Source organism: Dreissena polymorpha, chromosome 1 (genome assembly GCF_020536995.1).
Source record: "Dreissena polymorpha isolate Duluth1 chromosome 1, UMN_Dpol_1.0, whole genome shotgun sequence".
NCBI classification, from domain to species: domain Eukaryota; kingdom Metazoa; phylum Mollusca; class Bivalvia; order Myida; family Dreissenidae; genus Dreissena; species Dreissena polymorpha.
Genome location: NC_068355.1, coordinates 170,014,255 through 170,039,116, shown reverse-complemented (window position 1 = coordinate 170,039,116; position 24,862 = coordinate 170,014,255). Strand labels below are relative to the sequence as shown.

The 24,862-nt window shown below is 34.6% G+C and overlaps 1 long non-coding RNA gene across 2 annotated transcripts in view; it reads right to left on the bottom strand.

Moving 5' to 3' along the window:
- LOC127860323 (uncharacterized) overlaps positions 1-24,862 on the bottom strand; it is a 112,647-nt gene that overhangs the window by 18,422 nt on the left and 69,363 nt on the right. Inside the window, exons 3-4 of one of the 2 annotated variants that reach the window (XR_008039704.1) lie at positions 18,292-18,442; positions 1,651-1,717 (exon numbers count right to left, since the gene is read on the bottom strand). This is a non-coding gene — a long non-coding RNA (uncharacterized LOC127860323). The remainder of the gene's footprint in view (positions 1-1,650; positions 1,718-18,291; positions 18,443-24,862) is intronic. The other variant, XR_008039700.1, reaches the window with a different exon arrangement.

The window sequence follows — 24,862 nt, the reverse complement described above, 5'->3', positions numbered from 1 at the left end:
TCGCGTTCTAAGAAAACTGGGCATAATGCATCTGCGTAACATGTTGTACCAGATTAGCCTGTGCAGTCTGCACAGGCTAATCAGGGACGACAATTTCTGCTTTTATGGAATTTTTCAATTAAATGATGTCCTTTTTTAACGATAATCCAGTTAAGACGGAAAGTGTTGTCCAGGATTACCCTGTGCGGACTGCAAAGGCTAATCTAGGACGACACTTTACGCACATGCATTATGCCCAGTTTTCTCAGAACACAACTCATATTTGCAAACTGTTGCAAATCAGTGGCTTAACTGTGGTTCTGGTTTCCTTTATGCAGAGTATATTTTGTGAAAATATGGGCTCCAAATGTTTGCAACTTAATGGAAATTAATTGGTATATTTGCATAGTGTTTGCATTGTTCTATCAGCAGGTATTTGCAATTTTGCAAATCTCATTCCATTTTTTTTTTCATGCAGAATATATTCAGCACATATATGCTGTTAATATTACGCAAATACCAGAAAACTACATTCAAAATTACCATTTTGTTTAACTCCAGCTGATCAAGTTTTACTCATTGAAAGATGTCTGTCTACTTTAGAATCTTCATTGATGAGGGGAAGTTATGTAGCCAGCCACTCTGGGGGCAAATAGTTGAGGTATGTATTTGTGTTATTACATGAATTAGTGTATAAAGGCTTAAAGGGGCCTTTTCACAGATTTTGGCATTTTTTTAACTTATTCATTAAATGCTATATATTGATAAATGTAAACATTGGATCATAAAAGCTCCAGTAAAAAATCAAGAAAAAAATTTAAAAAAGGAAAAGAACATTGCCCGGAGCAGGTTTCGAACCAGTGACCCCTGGAGTCCTGCCAGAGTCCTGAAGTAAAAACGCTTTAGCCTACTGAGCTATTCCGCCAAGTACACATTCTTGACGTATTTTATACCTTATATAAGCAATCTTCGTAGTTTCACAAAATTTAACGACAAAAACAGAACTCTCCAAATTATTCAATCGTTCGCGTTGCAATGCTTTATAATTTTTAGGTTTTAAAATCGTCAAAAGATGCATATAATGGCTATATTAGAGCATGGTTAATGTTCAGTATTACTGTTTCCTCACAAATATCATAACTAAAATGAAAACTTACGAATCTGAAACAACTTTTTTCAATTTTGTCAATTTACCAAAGCGTGAAAAGATCCCTTTAATACAAAAAGCATTACCAAACCAATATTTCTCTATGTCAACATAGCATTCATGTACAGATTTTTTTTCCTTTTACTAAAAATTGTTTATTCCAAAATGTAGAATGTGCAAGTCAACCAACTTTTATTATTTCAAAAGGGGATATCATAAGCTTTGAAATCTAGTGAAAAAAGGAAATTAAGTCTTTGGTCATGTATATGCCTACCTCAGGTAACAAACATATCAAGTTATTTTTAAAGGACATATATCTGATTATTTCAAGAAAGAAACCTGAACCAAATACCTTGATGTACATGTTCACACACTTGTTAAGATCTATATATTTGTAGTGTCATCACTTCAGCATCATTATAGCTTCTGAATGAATGTCACATTAATCATATGGATGGACATAACTACAGACACATGTATATATATTGACCATGAAAGAAAATGAGTCTGGTCACATAGCTTACTTGCATTCTTTGTTTTAATTTAGCTATGCAGATCCGCATGCAGCAATCGAGTCCCGTGCTGTTGGCTCTGTGAATAGAAGAGGTAGGCACAAACTCACCTCCTAAAAAATGACCTTATCCGATTGGCTTAGAGTAGTCACATGCTCATGGTGTATTTTCCATACACCCTGAGTAATTTCTTTACAACCTGAGTAATTTCCATACACCTATCAAAGTAAAAAAAATGGCATGCTTGTGTATCTCATGGAGCTGCACATTTTGAGTGGTGAAAGGTCAAGGTCATCCTTCAAGGTCAAATGTAACAAAATAATAATAAAAGAGAAGCATTAGGGGGCATTGTGTTTCTGATAAACACATCTCTTGTTGTTTTGTGTGGCACAATATATTCCATTTTAATTTCGCGCAACAATATCATTCTGTTCAAACGACACATAAACATAAAATTGGTGCATGTACATGTGTTAAATATATTTTACCACAAAAAATAAAAAAGAGCATTTTTTATTGTGTTAAATCTATGTTACCAGAGCACATCTAACATTGAAATTTTGGGCATTGCTATATAAGAACACTGATTATTTATGTTAACTTTATTTTACAAAATATATTACAAAATTTTCATTGATTTTGAGAGTTATAGGCCTTGACCTTGAAGGATAACCTTGACCTTTCACTACTCAAAATGTGCAGCTCCATTAGATACACATGCATTTTCAAATATGAAGTTGCTATCTTCAATATTGCAAAGTTATGACCAAGGTTAAAGTTTTGACAGGTATTGGATTTAAGCAGGTGTAACAAATTAAGCAACAAACTTTGGATTAAACAAAAGTTTTTTTTCAGCATTGTTGTGATTTACCATATAAGCTCTGAGTATAAAAGATAACAACATTATATGGGAAAGGTGATTTAGAGTTTTATATATTCCAGTACTATTATACATTTCAATTTTTTTCAGCTTTTGTAATACTATAATTACATTTTTCATTTATTCACCAGAAAATGGGATAGAATCCCGCAGGGACGACAACAACTTCACCCCTGGACCGTTAAGTAAGTTACAGTCACATGAACATGTCTTCACTTCTTTCATGTTATAACAGACTTGGAGAAGCAAAGGTCACACGAGCTCTTGTGGTTTAAAATTGACATTTTGTGTTGTGTTCTGAGAAAACTGGGCAAAATGCTTGTGCGTAAAGTGTTATCCCAGATTAGCCTGTGAAGTCCACACAGGCTAATCAGGGACGACACTTTCCACCTTTACTAGATTTTCGCTTAGAAGAGACATCATTTAAACCAAAAATTCCATAAAAGCAGAAATTGTCGTCCCTGATTAGCCTGTGCGGACTGCACATTTATTGAATTTTAGCATCAGGTCTGTTAAGTCTATATAGTTACTTTCATAGGGTGACAGCATTAAGTTTTAGTAAGACGGCCAGTGACTATCAAATAAAAAACTAAATACTAATTAGAAAATCAAGACTAGGTAAGTTAAACAATCCAGAAAGCAGTGTATAGTCTTGAAAATAATGACATCATCATACCAAGGCACGTTTATTGTTCACAATGTTTAATAGAATCCTCAAATATATCTTAATGTCCACAATTTATTGTTCCCCTTGAATAAAAAAATGGCCTTGTTAACACGTAAATTATTTTCAATATTAGTCTATAAATGCAAACAATTTTAAACTTTGATACAATATTTAAATACTGGTTATTAAATGCTTTGTGATAACATGTTGCAAATATAAAAAAATCATCTATTGAAACAGTTCTCAGGATGAACGAGAGTGGAGATGGGGATGACATGATAGCACCTGGTAAGAAAACAGGATGTTTTTTTGCCAATTTTTTACATGAATTACTTTGGTATTTAAATCTGTACAATTATTACACTTCAAAGTTGTTGTTGACAAAAACAGGGATATGATCAAATGAAAAATAGAAAGAAAAATGCATCTGTTCAATTAAGCTGGAGCTGACCTACCAAATTATGTCCCTACCTTTGAACCATTGAATGAGATTGTTTAAAAATCGAGTTTGTTAGATGTAAAAAAAACAACGGTGAACCATTAATTTAATAAAAGCACTATTTTTTAGTGCAATTTTACCATCTTTAATTTAGTAATATTGCAGATTTATTACCCCTTTGAAGGATTCATGAACACAGTCAGCAGATATATAGAGAATAACAGGTTACTGCCTGATCTTTTTGAAATATATCAGGCAAGACTTAGAATAATAACGGCCAAGCTTGCTGAACCATTATTTTATTCGTGCTGAGCCTGATATATTACAAAAAGATCAGGCAGTTACTGGTTTGTCTGTTTATCATACCTCTCTCTAATTTTAAAAGAAATAATGAAATAAAATAAAAAGGACGCTGCATTTTTTGCGGGAATGAATGTGATCTTTAACAAATGATTTACAGGGGTTTTCGCTGCCAATTGTTTCTACCACGTTTCTAAGCCTCGCATGATTAACAAAATAGTCTATTTATCCTATTACTTCGCCCCTTTTCCATTAATTATTATCAAATATAACATTTTTTTATGATTTTGTTTTTATGTAAATTGTTTGAAAAACCCGAGTGTGATCTTAAAATAGCGATAGTATAGAGCTTAAGTTTATATGATTTTTGTTATATTATCAATATTCATCTGGTAAAATATATTACATCTTGGTATCGTATTGTTTATTTGTTAAATCTGATGTAATTTTACTAAAAATGATGATTGTATAGATCATACCGAGTAAAATGACTAACATCCAAACATTGACTGATTTAAAAACTTCCTTGTCATCAGCATTTACTTATTCATTTTTAATATTCACTGTTTGTGTTGCTTTCTGTGGTTTAAATGTCATACATCTTGTTAGCAAATTGTTTGTTTTAATGAATCTGATTCATTGCTACAATAAAATATTGCTTATTTATTAAGTCTTAGTAAAATAACACATCAACTGATATAAGAACTTCCTATCAAACATGATATAAAAAATATATCATACAGCGTTATATCTGGCAGATATCAATGTAGCGGTATGATGAATGATTTCATAAACTAAAAGATTGTGTACCAGTTCACAAACAGCCGGATTTAGAAACAGACTAATTAACCTAACTTGAATTCAATACTCTTGTGTATGAATCTTGGTTTCAGTTTAGGTTTCATTTTTCATCGAAGGCCATAGTGTTGACTTTTGCAACATATTAACATTTTGCTGTTGATGAATGACAAGCAATGTTGTTAAGGTTCCTGCACAGCAATGAAGACATTTGACATCTGTTTTGCAAAAAAAGAAGCACCGACATGAGTATTTATGTTTAAATTTACATGGGAAGAGTCTGTTCATTGGGAAATTAAAAAAGGGGTCATGTGTGCAGATTATCCAATCAGAATGCAGCGTTGATATGACAATGAAAGAAGTTGTAAATATTTAACCTTATATATTCTTTCCCAAATAATGACAACAATTGACATGCAGCAATAATTTTACTTGTCTTTTAAAAGCACAACAAAATCACAGGAATAACTGAGCAGGCAGTTTATGTGTACTGTGTTGGTTCTTAAAGTCAGAGCAACATTTCTCATCATATCATGCAGACTCATAAATAAAGTTATGACCAGGATTTAATTTTTTGATTTTCACAAACTCAGAAGAAGATGAGGCTTCATCACCCCGGCCTTCCACACCGCAGGGACAGCCACTAAGATCACAGCAGATTAGCCCGCAAGGGTAAGTATTGAGCAAAAAATAAACTTGACAGTCGTAAGAACAAGTAAGATTTAAAAGACAAAATTTTAGTCTGAGCCCCTTTTATTTAATTCACTAATGTTATATGTCACTAACATACTCCTTGCTTCTTATTTTGGATTGTTACTCATTAAGTTCAACCATTCATAAGTATCACAAAGAAATATTAAACTGTACCACATGTAAATAATAAAATCGGCGGATTCAACTTTTGAAACAATTTGATGAATCCTTAGCTTTTTTCATATTCATGCTCACCCTGTTTTAAAATTTCATAATGTGAAAACTCCCCACCTTTAAAATGCCCTTTCTTAGCTTAAACTATAGACATTGTCTAATAAAACACCTTTCTACTGAGTTTAAGTTAGGATTGAATGTTTAAACACAACCAAACAGACATTTATGAAAAATATGTTCCTCAAATAAAGGACATGTTCAAGATTGTAAGGAAATAGAAGACTTAAAATTAATTGAACATTATGTTGGTGATTATCAAGTAATTTCTTCAAAAATAACATCTAACTAACAATTGGGAAGAGGCTTTAATAGGACACGTAACAAAATGATATATTACAAGTCTTTCCTTTAATGTTGCAAGTTATGAGAAAACTGGACATAATGCATGTGCTTAAAGTGGCGTCCCAGATTAGCCTGTGCAGTCCACACAGGCTAATCAGGGACAACACTTTCTGCCTAAATTGAATTTTTGCTAAGAAGAGACATCATTTAAACAAAAAATTCCATTTAAGCGGAAATTGTCGTCCCTGATTAGCCTGTGCGGAATGCACAGGCTAGTCTGGGATGACAATTTAGGCACAAGCATTTTGCCCAGTTTTCTCAGAATGAGACTCTTATGTTTTACTTTTGGCTTGGGTATTTCATTCATTTTAATTGATCCTTAATATTTTGGCAGAAATGTCAGATGTTTGTAAACTTTACATTCATTTTGAAAAAGTACAACATATGCTAGGAAAAAGTAAATCTATTTGTGTGATAGTACTCATTTCTGCATGTCTTCTTATTGTAGGCAACCCGTGTACCTTGCGCTAGGTGAGATATTAAATTTTGATTTATATTATGAACACGAGATAAGCCTCGCATGATAAACAAAATATTCTATTTATTCTATTACTTCTTCCCTTTTTCCATTAATTATTATCAAATATAACATTTTATTTTATGATTTTGTTCTTCTGTGAATTTTTTGAACAACCCAAGTGTGATCTTAAAATAGCGATACTATACTGAGCTTTAGTTTATTCGATTTTTGTTATACTATCGATATTCATCTGGTAAAATATATTACATCTTGGTATCCAATTGTTTATTTGTTAGATCTGATGTAATTTTACTAAAAATGATGATTGTATAGATCATACTGAGTAAAATGACTAACATCCAAACATCGACTGATTAAAAAACTTCCTTGTCATCAGCATTTACTTATTCATTTTTAATATTTACTGTTTGTGTTGCTTTCTGTGGTTTGAATGTCATACATCTTGTTAGCAAATTGTTTGTTTTAATGAATCTGATTCATTGCTACAATAAAATATTGCTTATTTATTAAGTCTTAGTAAAATAACACATCAACTGATAATTAAGAACTTTCTATCGAACATAATATAAAAAATATATCATACAGCGTTTTATCTGGCAGATATCAATGTAGCTGTATGATGAATGATTTCATAAACTAAAAGATTGTGTACCAGTTCACAAACAACCGGATTTAGAAACAGACTAATTAACCTAACTTGAATTCAATACTCTTGTGTATGAATCTTGGTTTCAGTTTAGGTTTCATTTTTCATCGAAGCCCATAGTGTTGACTTTTGCATCAAACTTACATTTTGCTGTTGATGAATGACAAGCAATGTTGTTAAGGTTCCTGCACAGCAATGAAGGCATTTGACATCTGTTTTGCAAAAAAAAAAAGCACGGACATGAGTAGTTATGTTTAATACATGGGAAGAGTCGGTTCATTGGGAAATGAAAAAGGGGATGATGTGTGCAGATTATCCAATCCGAATGCAGCATTGATATGACAATGAAAGAAGTTGTAAATATTTACTAGTAACCTTATATATTCTTTCCCAAATAATGACAACGATTGACATGCAGCAATAATTTTACTTGCCTTTTAAAAGCACAACAAAATCACAGGAATAACTGAGCAGGCAGTTTATGTGTACTGTGTTGGTTCTTAAAGTCAGAGCAACATTTCTCATCATATCATGCAGACTCATAAATAAAGTTATGACCAGGATTTAATTTTTTGATTTTCACAAACTCAGAAGATGATGAGGCTTCGTCACCCCGGCCTTCCACACCGCAGGGACAGCCACTTAGACGATCACAGCGGATTAGCCCGCAAGGGTAAGTATTGAGCAAAAAATAAACTTGACAGTCGTAAGAACAAGTAAGATTTAAAAGACAAAATTTTAGTCTGAGCCCCTTTTATTTAATTCACTAATGTTATATGTCACTAACATACTCCTTGCTTCTTATTTTGGATTGTTACTGATTAAGTTCAACCATTCATAAGTATCACAAAGAAATATTAAACTGTACCACATGTAAATAATAAAATCGGCGGATTCAACTTTTGAAACAATTTGATGAATCCTTAGCACTTTTCATATTCATGCTCACCCTGTTTTAAAATTTCATAATGTGAAAACTCCCCACCTTTAAAATGCCCTTTCTTAGTTTAAACTATGGACATTGTCTTAGAAAACACCTTTCTACTGAGTTTAAGTTAGGATTGAATGTTTAAACACAACCAAACAGACATTTATGAAAAATATGTTCCTCAAATAAAGGACATGTTCAAGATTGTAAGGAAATAGAAGACTTAAAATTAATTGAACATTATGTTGGTGATTATCAAGTAATTTCTTCAAAAATAACATCTAACAATTGGGAAGAGGCTTTAATAGGACACGTAACAAAATGATATATTACAAGTCTTTCCTTTAATGTTGCAAGTTATGAGAAAACTGGACATAATGCATGTGCTTAAAGTGGCGTCCCAGATTAGCCTGTGCAGTCCACACAGGCTAATCAGGGACAACACTTTCTGCCTAAATTGAATTTTTGCTAAGAAGAGACATCATTTAAACGAAAAATTCCATTAAAGCGGAAATTGTCGTCCCTGATTAGCCTATGCGGAATGCACAGGCTAGTCTGGGATGACAATTTAGGCACAAGCATTTTGCCCAGTTTTCTCAGAATGAGACTCTTATGTTTTACTTTTGGCTTGGGTATTTCATTCATTTTAATTGATCCTTAATATTTTGGCAGAAATGTCAGATGTTTGTAAACTTAACATTCATTTTGAAAAAGTACAACATATGCTAGGAAATAGTACATCTATTTTGTGTGATAGTACTCATTTCTGCATGTCTTCTTATTGTAGGCAGCCTGTGTACAGAGGACAAGGTGAGATATTTAATTTTGATTTATAATATGAACACGAGATAGAATATCTGAATCCCAGTAATATTGTTCAAGAATGTAATATGTTTTTGTTTTTTTATATAGAATTCACAAGTGTCTGGTTTATGTTTGCAAGTTTTAACAAAATCATTGGCCTTCATCTAGCCAATAATTTGTATTAATATTTAATACTTAAACAATGTAATTTGGTTTTCCAACCATGCTTTGTTTTGATTTATTTAAATGTTCCATACTCCCAACCTCTCCATAGCATACACAATTCTTGAAAATTCGGTTGATATTAATCTTTAAGATTGTTTTTTTATTTTATTCAATCTTGTACTGACTTTTTGCCTATGTTTTTTACAGACGGACCTGCACCCAAAAAAAAAAGAAATGCGAAAAGAAAAGCTAGAGATGAGGAAAGTATGTATACAATAACAATATGTAATATTCACATTGTTTAGATTCATACAAAACCACGAAGTCAGTCAGCTAGATTATGAAAAAGTAATAGTCATGAATTATATTAAAACTTTTATTTGCATAATAAGCAGTTTCACAAGTAAATGAAAAAAGGGTTATGGGGGTTCAATATCCAATTAGATGCAGCATTTACATAAAACTTTAAAACTTGCCTAATTTCAAAATGAACACATGATACCTCAGACTGAAATGTTATTATATTATGCAAGTTTTTCCTTGTTGACCTGACCATCATTGCCTACGTATGTATGCCTTTTTGTCTGTCTGTCCCATAGCAAAAACAAATCTTAAACTAAAACAAGGTCTGTTTGTAAAACATGCATGCCCCCCATATGGGCTCTCCGTTGTAGTGACAGCCATTGTGTGAATATGTTTTTTGTCACTGTGACCTTGACCTTTGACCTAGTGACCTGAAAATCAATAGGGGTCATCTGCCAGTCATGATCAATGTACCTATGAAGTTTCATGATCCTAGCCATAAGCGTTCTTGAGTTATCATCCGGACACAATTTTACTATTTCGGTTCATCGTGACCTTGACCTTTGACCTAGTGACCTCAAAATCAATAGGGGTCAATAGGGGTCATCTGCGAGTCATGATCAATCTACCTGTCAAGTTCATGATCCTAGGAATAAGCGTTCTTCAGTTATCATCCGGAAACCATTTTACTATTTCTGGTCATCGTGACCTTGACCTTTGACCTAGTGACCTGAAAATTAATAGGGGTCATCTGCGAGTCATGATCAATCTACCTATCAAGTTTCATGATCCTAGGCCTAAGCGTTCTTGAGTTATCATCCGGAAACCATTTTACTATTTCAGGTCACTGTGACCTTGACCTTTGACCTAGTGACCTGAAAATCAATAGGGGTCATCTGCAAGTCATGATCAATCAACCTGTCAAGTTTCATGATCCTAGGCCTAAGCGTTCTTCAGTTATCATCCGGAAACCATTTTACTATTTTGGGTCACTGTGACCTTGACCTTTGACCTAGTGACCTGAAAATCAATAGGGGTCATCTGCAAGTCATGATCAATCCACATATCAAGTTTCATGATCCTAGGCCCAAGCGTTCTTGAGTTATCATCCAGATACCATTTTACTATTTCGGGTCACCGTGATCTTGACCTTTGACCTAGTGACCTCAAAATCAATAGGGGTCATCTGCGAGTCATGATCAATGTACCTATGAAGTTTCATGATCCTAGGCCCAAGCGTTCTTGAGTTATCGTCTGACAACCACCTGGTGGACGGACCGACAGACCGACCGACAGACCGACAAGAGCAAAGCAATATACCCCCTCTTCTTCAAAGGGGGGAATAAAAGTAAGCTAGAAGCTAAACTTCTTAAAAACTATGTCACATGGTAGGTTCATGTGTCTGCTTACTCTTGTGATTGTCAGACACACAAACATACCTTCCTCAACACAAATGTGATTGTATGGCAAGCTTTGATATTCTGAGTGGTCTAAAAATGAATTTCAGGTATAAAGTATAAAGTATAAATAATTAAGTTTTTATCATTATTTAATTTTTCACAGGTGACGAACTGATGTACTCCCCGCAACCCATGGCCAGGCAGGGTAACCCCGCCAGCCTATCGACCCAGTCGCAGGACCGACGATTAGGCGCAACAAGGGAGGCCTTCAGATGGAAAGAGAGGGCCTATTTTTTGGAGCAGCTGGTATGTATATCAACAGTTTTAAAGTATTGATAAGAGATAACTAGTATGTATATCAACAGTTTTAAAGTATTGATAATGGGAAACTAGTATGTATATCAACAGTTTTAAAGTATTGATAATGGATAACTAGTATGTATATCAACAGTTTTAAAGTATTAATAATGGATAACTAGTATGTATATCAACAGTTTTAAAGTATTGATAAGAGGAAACTGTGTGGCAAGCGGTTTGCTGCATAATCCCAAGAAACTAGGTTCTCATGAGAACTATGGTTCCCAAATAAAATCTTGGGTTCTCATGAAAACCCAGGTTATCAGAGAGAACCTAAGTTCTATGTGTCTATGAGAACCTAGGTTCTCGTGAAAAACCTAGTTCCTCACAAGAACCTAGGTTCTCTAGCGTTCACCAACGTTTTCAAATGAGAACCTAGGTTCTCATGAGAAACATGGTTTCTTGGGATTTCAAAAACCTAGTTTCTCATGAGAACCTAGGTTCTCATGAAAACCTAGGTTGTCATGTGAACCAAGGTTGTCATGAGAAACCTGGTTTCTTGGGATCGCTTGCCATAATACTAGTATGTATATCAACAGTTTTAAAGCATTGATAAGAGGAAACTAGAATTTATATAAACAGTTTAAAAGCATTGATAAGAGGAAACTAAGTATGTATATCAACAGTTTTAAAGTGATAAGGCCAATAAAAAAAAGTTGTGTCCACTAGCGCTCCAAAACATAAGGTAAGGTAGGTCGGTTAGGCATTTTTTTGTTAATGTAATTTTAACTATACTTATTCTTAGTTATCAATTCAAAAAGGATGATTAATCTCCTTACAAAATATCTATCCTTTTTTCTGAATATGATAAAATCCAGCAAACATTAATGAAAACTAAACCTGTAATAAACCAATGGAAGACAGAACCCCAATTCATTTAAGAGAGGCATTATGTGCCATAACAAAAGCTGAGCATTGGCACTTTGGTCAGAGCTTACATTACATAGCTGGAATGATTTTTTGTTTAATTTTTTCAGCTAAATGCAACACTGCAGGAACTGGGGCAATGTGTGGCCCAGTTAAGAGGGGGGATGTCGGAGGAGGTATGAAATACAGATGGTTAGGATGCAGCTCGATCTCTGTTACTGATAGGAGCATACCAATATTTACAACACAAATGTGGCGTGTTCTGAGACAACTAGGCAAAATGCTTGTGCGTAAAGTGTCATCTCCGATAAGCCTGTGCAGTCCCCACAGGCTAATCAGGGACGACACTTTCCGCCTAAACTGGATTTTCGCTAAGAAGAGACATCATTTAAACAAAATATTCCATAAAAGCGGAAATTGTCGTCCCATGTGATTAGCCTGTGCAGATTGCACAGGCTTATCTGGGATGACAATTTACGCACAAGCATTTCGCCCAGTTTTCTCAGAACACGCCACAAATGCACTCACACACCCGCATGGTTTTGAACGACCATATGCTGATTCTTATGGTAAAATAAATTAAAAAATAAATTTTGAAATATGTAATTATAAAAACACGTTTAGAATGCATAGTCCCAGAGATTCCAAAAACAAACATAACAATTTGCTCTGCAGCCTATAGTATCATAATTGTATGATAGGTAAAACAACAAATATCTTTAACAAATATATTTGGGATATATCCTGATTTTTAAATAAAGGAAGAAAATTTGCTTTTCTAAGTTATTAAATAAAAACCAAAGGTTTAAGTATTGTTGTGTTCTTTTTTTCACTTAAAAGTCGCATATCCACCCCATGAAATATTTATCATGAAGTGAATGTATATATAACCACATAATAGTGTTCACAGATTCAAATTCTACTAATATATTGTGATCCCATATGTTTCCTAACGTAGCTTATTATGAATTTATTACTTTATCATCGAAACCTTTGATATTTTATTAAGAAACAGTTTTCTTTCCACACTTTTAAATAACACTATTACATCTGCAAAAATTGGTCTTACGGTATATGCGGCCTGCACACTTGCACATTCTGGTCAAGGGCTACATTTTCTTTATAAAAATGCATGCAAAGTTTTGTGGTATCTCCTGAGTATCCTCCTCAGTATGCATATCCTCAGAAGACTGCACGGATGCACAGGCTGGACTGGAGCTTTGTTGGCTGCATATTGCATTAGTCCTATCTTTGCATGACACAGTTTTTTATTCTAATTGCGTCTTGTAATTGGAATATCGAACCACACTTATTTCCTATAGAAAATTGAAGTCACACTGTGTTATTTATAGCAAACTGGCAAATGTCGGTAGCCTATTTTGGCTTGCAGGAAAGATTTTCAGACAGACTGACCGCATATGTCACACATGTGTGGCTAGATAATTAAATGATTTCCCTTCTATCATGGACACTGCTATTTTCGGTAGTTATGTCCCACAATGCAAAACAAATGGTATTTAAGGATAGGTTTGCATTCATGTTTTTCCCCAAAATTTGTGTATTTTATATCTTGAAAGTAATACTATGTTATCACTAAAAGGCGTTTAATAATAGTACATTCCGTCTTTGCCTGACAATTTACTGACCCTGAGCACTGACCCTGAATGTCTTGGGGATGAAATTTACTGTAATGCGAAATTGTAGCTCACAAATAATGCAGACGCAATTGAGCGTATAAGTATGCCTTAGCTACGGTAGGGCCCTTAACCCATGACTGCCTGCATGGATAACTCCAGTCAAATTTAGCAAACGACAAATGCTTAAAGCGTTTCTGTTCATACTTAACTCAGGTACTATGAAGCAGACCACAGCCTGTAATTATGTAAACAATAGGTTTAAGTAAATTAAGAGCTGGTGGGACATATTATAATATTGGCCAATCTAGTGTTTAACCCTTTGCATGCTGGGTAATTTGTCTTCTGCTAAAATGTCGTCTGCTGAATTTCTAAAATTAGCATTTTCTTCGATTTTTTTCACAGAATACTATCAGAATAGCAAACAGTTTGGGTCTTGATGAGACGCCACATTCTGTGGCGTCTCATCTGGATCCAAACTGTTTGCACAGGCCTTCAAAATTCGGTTCCTGCACTGAAAGGGTTAAATCAGCTTGTGCATGACATTGGTAAGTTTATGACTGATATCTGTACATATTGGCTGCTTTCAGGGCAAATGGTGCTTACTACTTCATTAAAAGTCTGTCAAGTGGGCAAAATTGTTTCTCAATAATTTAACCCTTTGCATGCTGGGAAATTTGTTGTCTGCTAAAATGTCGTCTGCTTAATTGCTAAAATTAGCATTTTCTTCGATTTTTTTTCAAATAATATCAGAATAGCAAATAGTTTGGATCCTGATGAGACGCCACGTTCTGTGGCGTCTCGTCTGGATCCAATCTGTTTGCAAAGGTCTTCAAAATTCGGTTCCCGCACTGAAAGGGTTAAAGAAAACAGATAAAGTATCAGATACACATATCGCAACATGTACATGATTATGGGCTTGTTATTCTTTAGCCTTAAGGCAACTACAATTCTGAAGATGGTTGCCACTGCAGCGACCAATTGTGAAAATAAAGACATATTGTTGTTATTTTGTCTGAGTTATCTCTATAACATAAATAGAAGGATAAACAGTCAGTGACACATCTCGACCTGTGCTCTAAGACACACTCTTTGAAATTTGAATGGGTTGTGTTCATTTCAAACTTGCGATATTAAAAGCTATATCATAAGTTTGAAAACTGAGTTGCTTTTAAGATTATGCAATAGCGAACAAATTCAGTGCCTTCAGAGTCTAGACAGTAATTCTTACTTCCTAGTCAAATAATGAAGCCTTTTGCCAAATGATAAATGGGTCTGTTTTAACAGATTATTATGGAATGTTTTGATAAATGATTCATTTTATTTAGTTATATGACAAACTTTGCATGCAATAAAAATGTTTTTTCCTTTAAAGTAAAATTTCAAATAACTGTGCCACTAGACCCGCATTAAACTTGAAAACTGTCATCCTGGATTTTCTGCCACACCCTTCAATTCCTTTTGTTTTCAACAAGAGCGGATGCATGTGTTGTATATAAGATTAACATGAAAAATTATTCAAACTTTTGAAACTTTTCTTGCAAAATTACCAAATATATATATATATATATATATATACTCACACTTTTCATTATATTTCAGGAGGCCGCAGAGCACCTCCATAGCCTCTTGGAAAAGATGCAGTGCAAACTAGACATACCGGTAAGTACATTTGTAGCAACAATTGCAGCAATTATATTTAATTTCAGTAAGGAGGTTAAGCTACACATGTATTACAAGTTGATCAAGTTTCTTTGTTATTTTGTAAAAGTATCTTCTTTGTGATATAATAAATGTCTCAGAGCAAGAAAGTATTAATACTGAAACAGTTAATTAAAGGGAAAATGCTCCAAAAGCATTCCATTTGAACAGAGTTGAATAAAAAAAGTAATCACACCACATGCATGGTCATGAAATGTGTTTGATCTACATTTCATGATTTTTCTCATGTGTTTTGTCTAAATGTTTCATTTAATGTCAACACAAGATGTTATTTGCAGACTTAATAGTTGAAAGATAACTCAGGATGCTGATTAACCTTTTGCATGCTGGGAAATTTGTCGTCTGCTAAAATATCTTCTGCTGAATTTCTAAAATTAGCATTTTCTTCGAATTTTTTCAAAGAATACTATCAGAATAGCAAACAGTTTGGATCCTGATGAGACGCCACGTTCTGTGGCATCTCATCTGGATCCAAACTGTTTGCAAAGGCCTTCAAAATTCGGTTCCCGCACTGAAAGGGTTAAATATATCATTGTTTCTGTATAAACATTGCATACATGTTCATTTTCAGATGGATGTTTGATACTGCCCCTCATAATCTACTGCCACTGCTACAAGAGATACAAGAGATACCAACTGCTACACCCAACCACCAGAGCCAACATGCCAGTCATTAATAGCCTCCACACCACCATAGTTCATAAGTAATATATAAAAATTGAGAAACTGTTATATGTTATTTAGCCTCTACACTCAAATATTATGACAATGATAAATTTATTTTAAGTTGTATTTATGATTCAACCAGCGAATATCATGTAGTTTACATTTTTTATCCCCCACCAAAGGCAGAGGGATATTGTTTGGCGTTGTCCGTCTGTCCGTCCTTCCCTCCGTCCGTCCGCACTTTTGTGTCTAGAGCCATATCTTCGAAGTGCTTTGGCGGATTCCATTGAAACTTGGTATGAGTATATATATGAATAAGAGGATGATGCATGCCAAATGGCATTGTACACCATCTGTTAATAACGAAGTTATGGCCCTTTGTATGTTGAAAACATGCTTTTTTCTGTGACAAAGCTATAGTTTGGCGGGAGATATCACAAATTCTTCGCATTTACTTGTTGTAAATATATTGTCTCTAAATTAGTTTCAAGGTTTTTACATGGTTAAGTATTTTTCGCCGTTTTACACTCTTTATGACATGTATTTTTTTTTTAAATGCTGCTCACTTTCCAGCCATATAAGCAAGAAAGCTACAAGTGTTTTATTCATATTAATATTCGCTTTAAATCTCGACTTTACTCACTGCATAATTTCTTAGCCGGATGACCTTATTACAACTCCACTTGGAAAATTTGCAGCGAGTAAAGTCAAGATATAAAGCAAATTTTAATATGAAATAAATGCTTATCACTTTCATACTGATATGGCAGGGAGGTGAGTGTCATTTAAAAATTAAACAAGAGAAATAAAGGATATAAATCTGCGAAAAATACCTGTGTTATCATGGACGTTGTCATCTTGACTATCACATGAGTGAACCCCCTTTGTCTTTCATGTTATTCTTCTTAAGTCAGAAGGTGGTCTGTTTTTTTTCATTAGTTCAATACAAGGACACTGAATATTATAAATGTTTTGTTTCTCTTTCATTGGGAAATTATAATTGTCATATGATTTACTTCTTCATACAAATGTGTCCCATGATTTTCTTTAACTTTTTATTTGCACAAACATAAATTACAAGACTAAAATGTACAAGGTATATATAATGTTCCTGATGATATGAAGTGGGGAAAAAATTACCAAAGTTATGCCCCTTTTTTCAAATAAAAATTTCAGTGACATGATTTATAACTACATGTAACAGAAATGGACATGCAATATTTGGGATATTATTCACTACCATAACAGCGTATTAAAGAAGACTGTGTAACAGCATTTCTGGTTTGGATAGAGATCTTGCTATGTTTTTCAATTTTTGGTTTTAAATAGCTATTCCTGGTTAATATGCTTGTGGATTGCTGGTTTTGAATAGCTATTCTTGGTAAATATGCAAGTGGATTTCTGGTTTTGAATATATATTCCTGGTTAATATGCTAGTGGATTACTGGTTTTAAAAAGCTATTCCTGGTTAATATGCTAGCGGATTTTTAGTTTTGAATAGCTATTTCCTGGTTAATATGCCAGTGGATTTCTGGTTTTGAATATCTATTCCTGGTAAATATGCTAGTGGATTTCTGGTTTTAATAAGAGCATTACTTTGAAAAATTGGGAAAATATTTCTGTTTATTTCAGCATGTTTATACTTTCTGGAAAAGTAAATATACTTTTATGGGCAGTAATCATGGTTTAATTGAATTAAAAAACAATGAAAATATTTGTTGTGTGCATGGGAAATGGAAATTCATTACTAGACAACAATCTTATTACTCCTATGCAACTTATCTCAGAAAGGTATAATTAATTAACAATAAAGTAAAAGGTGTCCTATATTCATTTTCAGTCACCCTGTTGTTTTTTGTGTGTGTTTTTTTTTTAAACAAATAATAATACATGTGTTAAAATATTGAATGCTTATATTGGAATACTAAAACAAAAGTTTTTACGGACTTTAACACATTTATAATCCTAACTGTAATTGAGGAAGCAGTCATTCTAGGTCTTAAATTAATTCAATATGCACTATGGGAAAACTTGTGTAATGATCATGACAGACAACTGTTAGTAGCAGTACCGGTATGTGAAAACGTGTCTGTCATTGTTGATATTGACTTTGATTTCCAAGTGCAGAGATTAAAGGCATCCAACTGTTTGCATTTCCAAAATTTAATAATATATATAATTATCTTATAAGTATTCCAGTAAATTTGGCATTAAATATTTAAAACATTAAATGTGGCTATTAATAAAAACTGAACATCAAAATATCTTCAGTACATGTTACAAATTATTATTTAATATCCTACACAGAAGCAATAAGCTGAACTTACTGTAAGCTATGGAATTTGGAAGTCTCTGGTCCCAGTGTGAGTTGAGTATTAGAAAGTCCAGCAGTCCAAGCTGGTCTGTAAGGCACCCTCGCTGTTAGCCCTTTGCATGCTGGGAAATTTATCTTCTGCTAATATGTCGTCTGCTGAATTTCTGAAATGAACAATTTCTTCAATTTTTTAAAGAATACTATCATTATAGCAAACAGTTTGGATCCTGATGAGACGCCACGTTCTGTGGCGTCTCATCTGGATCAAAACGGTTTGCAAAGGCCTTCAAAATTTGGTTCCAGCACTGAAAGAGTTAGGCCGCATGCCCTGACAATCTTACAGCTCTTGAGATTTTCCATGCCTACAAATTTCAAAGGTATACATTTACTTTATTGAAAGTACATGATTTGAAAACAATTATTAAATAGGATTTTTGTTCTTTTGAACTTAATCATCAATTTCATAGTAACCTCAACAAGAAATATCTTTAAAAAAGATATACGGCGTTGATTGTGGTTGGAGTTGGTGAAAGGTTAAGAGTTTAAAGAATGAAATCAAAGATAGCATATGTCTTTTTCTGTGCAGTTCTTAGCTGCATTTCACGCAGTACGGGATATTTACGCGTAGTTTTCGCGATTTATTTTACACAATTACATACTGCTGATCATATATCTATAGATACACAAAAAGAAGAATGGAAGTATAAATTAAAACATGTTAGTCAACCGGCCACACAGGAAGTATCTGTACATATTTTAAATATTAATTTGCTCGTTCTTTGGACAAACCTGTTTAGTGGTGTGTCGGGCATTGCTTTTTGATTTGATTATTAACAGTATCGGGAATCATCTCGCTCATGCTCAATACATTGTTCAATATGGTGGGGTAACTATTGTTGAATTAATCAAACATAATATTTATCATGGTTTTGTTGAAAACACATTAAGAATCTTTTATTGAGGTACCATAATTATATCGGCGAATATCTTCATTTAACATCTGGTCTAAATAAAATCCCAGTACACCTAGTTCACGCGATGCCGTCTGTATTATATAACGATCCCTGTACTATCCGCGAAAACTCACCCTGATACCTTGCGGCTTGGAATGCAATGCTTGGGGTGAGGTCTCTATGTCACGGCTTGAACGACGGCTTGTTTAAAACTTTAAACTTTTACATGTTTAATGTTCAATTTCGAAAACAATCAAATATAGTTTGACCAAAACTAATATCAGGATATCGAAAAACGATACTTTTATGCACTAAAATATACTAGTACCCAGACAGCAATATGTTAATAATAAGTAAATATGAGAACATAGCCTTTAAGTAAAAACACTCTAGCGCTGACAATCCTCTGAATATAAAGGGGCAAACACAAACTGTATTGTTGTCGAGAATTAAGTCTGAAACTGCTCTATTTTAAAAACTTTATCATTAGAGATACAATTGTTTCATGCTGAATACGCAGTTAACATTGTTGCTAAACGAACTGCAGTATCCCTTTTCATACCCAATACTTCCCAAAAAATGTAAGTCGATGTCATAACATATTAATATTAATGTGAAATCTGTTTGTAGATTGCACGTTTCTTCTGCGAACAGTTTCAGGCCCACCGATGGGAAAATTTATATTCTAATAGATTGGTCGCTTACAAAGGTCAGGCTAAGGTGAAAACGCCGAAAAATACCAAGAATTTTTTTAGCGTAATTGCTTGTTCATCCTTAAGTTATTACTCTTTAAAAAATAAAAAGTGGAAATTAGGCTCACACTCAAGACAATAAATCTAAGAGTAATTGCGCAATTATTATCGTAAATAAAAAGCCATGGTCATTGTCATTATAATCATCACCACTGTAAATGTTATTTTTGTCACTGATTCATAATTATTTAGTTTGGTTTTATTATTTTATGTGTTAATTGATTTATCATTCCCACTGGTCTGCATGTTTTACTCATTTGTGGGCATGTGTGGGAGACAAAGCATGTAACATTATTTTTCTATATTTCATGAAAGTCCATTCATATTATGTTGTAACCTTGGTTAGTTAAGGGGCCAGGTGGTCAGTCTGGCTAAAAAAACAACATTTGTGGGCATGTCTGGGAGACAAAGCATGTTTAACATTATTTTTATATATTTCATGAACAGCCACCCTTATTCTGTTGTAACCTTGGTTAGTAAAGGGTCCAGGTGGTCAGTCTGGTTAAGCACACTGTAGCATGTTACTGTTACATGCATGCACTGTTCCAAACTGTGAAATGGTGAATCTACAACCATTGCTACATGGTTATTATTTGAGGCATTGCATTATGGAAGTCATTAATGTGTAAAATTCTAGTTTTCTATTAAAACATATTTGGTACTGCAATCTGAGTCAGATATATTAACATCTTATATATTGTCTTTCTCAGAGTCTGTTGAAGTTTTTTCTTTCAGGTTGATTTTTTATGATAGTGTTATTTTAAGTCATCTGAGCTGTGACTTATAACACTACTTTCTCCTAACAGTAAAGAGACTACAACAACCAATCTCTGTGCATGTTTGTTTCTTGTACTTGAGAGTGGTTAAAAACTACAAAATAATCATATAAATCGAAAGAATAATTTGTAAGATAACAATTAAAATATACATATAGTAACATTATATAATTACTGAAAGAAAATAAATAATAATGAAAGAATAAAAACATATTGTATCACTCCTTATCAGTTCTTGCATATATACAATGTACAAAAGAGCGCATGACATTGTTTACTTAGACTGCGTGGAAGTTTATTTGTTGCTTTCTTGTAGTTGATTAGTGCACAATTACTTAAGTTTGTTCAAAAGCTCTCTGTGCACAATAGTTGAAAGCTTTTTTTTGTCTGAAATCCAATGCAGGAATGTCCTTAAGCGTATGGAGTTCTTGCCATTTGTTTATTTTGATACTAAATATGACTTCTCCTGTATGTATTATATCTAAACTTCAGGAGTAGGTATATCGGATTGCAGGGCACACTCTTGAACAGTAATTGACCTATGTTTATGTTGCCTTTCGAAGTCTTCTTAGTGTTGTTCTAAAGATGCTTTAACCCTTTGCATGCTGGGAAATTTGTCTTCTGCTAAAATGTCGTCTGCTGAATTTCTAAAATTAGCATTTTCTTCGATTTTTTTTCAAAAAATACTATCAGAATAGCAAACAGTTTGGATCCTGATGAGACGCCATGTTCTGTGGCGTCTCATCTGGATCCAAACTGTTTGCAAAGGCCTTCAAAATTCGGTTCCCGCACTGAAAGTGTTAAGACCTTATTGCCCAAATTTCATGTAAGTGTCTATGCATTTTTTTTATTCAATGATATTAAATTAAAAAATTAAATACTGCTTTATCAAATGCTTTATAGATTGTCCTCAAAATGACTTGTACACGTGAAATGCATGTTGAGATTTCATTATTCAAATTAATCATAAAATCCACAGTCAAGAATCAAAACAACATTAGTCCTAAAATTGTTTTATTTTGTTATATGATGGAATAATTTGTGATAAAATATTATTGCTTATGAAATAATTTTGTAACACAAATCATTGAGATAATAGAAAATGTTAACATACAGTTATTTTAATCAAAATCAAGATAAAACATCATTGTTGGGGCATGAAATTATAATTTATATCTAAAACATAGATATTTGTTATTTCCTAACCTGCTCTTGCAACCCCCCCCCCCCATCGGTCAGTCTGTCAGTAGACCAGTTAAATTCCGATCAAAAACTTGTGAACCAATCGACCGATTGATTTAATAGTTCACAAGTACATTGGCCTTGAACAGTAGATGACCCCTATTGAAATTGGAGTCACTAGATCAAAGGTCAAGGTCACAATAAGTGTGAAAATCGTTTCTGTCCAAGCCGCAAAACCCTGTACATTTTGTGACCAGAATGTGCCATGTATGTTGCCATGGTGAGTGTATAGTTTATCATATCCTTCAGCATTACATGTACATAAACCCTATCGTATCGATTTCGGCATAAATTCCTTTTTGTGAATATGCAGATACCCAATAATCCCATATGTGCTGAAACTCTCGAATTTCCCACGACTGTCATCTGCTTTATCAGAGTATGATTGCCTCCTTAAGGCCCGAAGTCAGCAGGCAATGGCTAACATGTAGCACTAGTAGTAGTAGTAGTAGTAGCAGTAGTAGTAGTAGTAGTAGCAGTAGTAGTAGTAGCAGTAGTAGTAGTAGTAGTAGTAGCAGCAGTTGTAGCAGCAGCAGTAGTAGCAGCATTAGAAGCAGAAGTAGTAGCAGCAGCAGTAGTAGTAGTAGTAGTAGCAGCAGCAACAATAGCAGCAGTTGAAGCAGCAGAAGTAGCAGCAGTAGCAGCAGCAGCAGTAGTAGCAGCAGAAGTAGTAGAAGTAGTAGTAGCAGCAGCATTTGTAGTAGCAGTAGTTGTAGTAGTAGTAGCAGTAGTGGCAGCAGTAGGAGTAGCAGTAGTAGCAGAAGTTACTAAGCAGCAGTTGTAGTAATAGTAGTAGCAGCAGCAGCAGTAGCAGAAGCAGAAATAGAAGCACTAGCAGCAGCAGTAACTGCAGCAGTAGTAGCAGCAGCAGCAGTTATAGCAGCAGCAGTGGTATAAGCAGCAGCAGTAGAAGCATCAGTAGTAGCAGCAGTAGTAGCAGCAGCAGTAGCAGCAGTAGCAGCAGAAGTAGTAGCAGCAGTAGCAGCAGCAGTAGTAGCAGTGGTAGCAGTACTAGCGCTCATTTGGTCATTGTTAAGGCGACTTGAAGTCACCCTAAGCGGCTTCAAGTCACCCTACAGTGACAAGCATCGGCTTGAAGTCACCCTAGGGTGACATGAATCACCTTCTAGTCACCCCTGGATGACTTCAAGCCATTTCAGGTCAACAATGACCCAATGGGTCAAGAAGGCGATTCATGTCACCCTAGGGTGACCTCAAGCCAATGCTAGTCACTCTAGGGTGACTTGAAGCCACTTCATGTCACCTAAGGGTGATATGAATCAGCTTGAAGTCACCCTAGGGTGACTTCAAGCCAATGCTAGTCACTCTAGGGTGACTTGAAGCCACTTCATGTCACCTAAGGGTGATAAAAAAAAAAAAGTAGGTGACAGGATTCGGCTTGAAGTCACCCTAGGGTGACATGAAGCAGCTTCTAGTCACCCCCAGGTGACTTCAAGTCATTTCGGGTTGACAACAACCCAATGAGCGCAGCGCATTGGGTCATTGTCGACTTGAAATGGCTTGAAGTCACCCTAAGGCAGGGGTGGCGAAATCTAAAAAAACTATACTTGTCCATGGACAACCATTTAGGAAATTTAACTTGTCCGTTGCTGAACTACACTTGTCCGTTAATTTTTATTTAAATATAAACGCATTTATTTTTATACCTACCATTCTAATCAACCCTAAGGTGTACACCTTCACGATAAAATCATGGCGAGTTACTTAGAAAACTGTTGATGGCAACCGGGTGTAATAATCATGGAAATTGTGCATTTCATGCGTAGTATTGTCAAAACATTTTTTCATCGCTTCAAGCGTCTAAACAAAGACTCGTTGAATTAATTACACACAACTGTAAACATTTTGTTTTATTCTCAAATGAGCATAAGTAAATGTGTAATCCGACAAACACTTCGGAATTTTAAAGACATTCATTGCCATATGCAGCGTAACTATCCGGCTATGCTCGAATTTGTATGAAGTAAACCATGAGAAAAAACTGATGCTAGAATTTAGCGAACATTTGGTATAAATGCATTTTAAATTTTAAGACAAACGTTCAATATTTATGCCCCCCTTCGAAGAAGAGGGGGTATATTGCTTTGCTCATGTCGGTCGATCTGTCGGTCTGTAGGTCGGTCTGTCGGTTTGTCGGTCCGTCCACCAGGTGGTTGTCAGACGATAACTCAAGAACGCTTGGGCCTAGGATCATGAAACTTCATAGGTACATTGATCATGACTCGCAGATGACCCCTATTGATTTTGAGGTCACAAGGTCAAAGGTCAAGGTCACGGTGTTCCGAAATAGTAAAATGGTTTTTGAATGATAACTCAAGAACGCATACGCCTAGGATCATGAAACTTCATGGGTACATTGATCATGACTCGCAGATGACCCCTATTGATTTTGAGATCACTAGGTCAAAGGTCAAGGTCACGGTGACCCGAAATAGTAAAATGGTTTCCGGATGATAACTCAAGAATGCATACGCCTAGGATCATGAAACTTCATGGGTAGATTGATCATGACTCGCAGATGACCCCTATTGATTTTGAGGTCACTAGGTAAAAGGTCAAGGTCACGGTGACCCGAAATAGTAAAATGGTTTTTCGGATGATAACTCAAGAACGCATGTGCCTAGGATCATGAAACTTCACAGGTAGATTGATCATGACTCGCAGATGACCCCTAATGATTTTGAGGTCACAAGGTCAAAGATCAAGGTCACGGTGACCCAAAATAGTAAAATGATTTTCGGATGATAACTCAAGAACGCTTTTGCCTAGGATCATGACACTTCATAGGTACATTGATCGTGACTCGCAGATGACCCCTATTGATTTTCAGGTCACTAGGT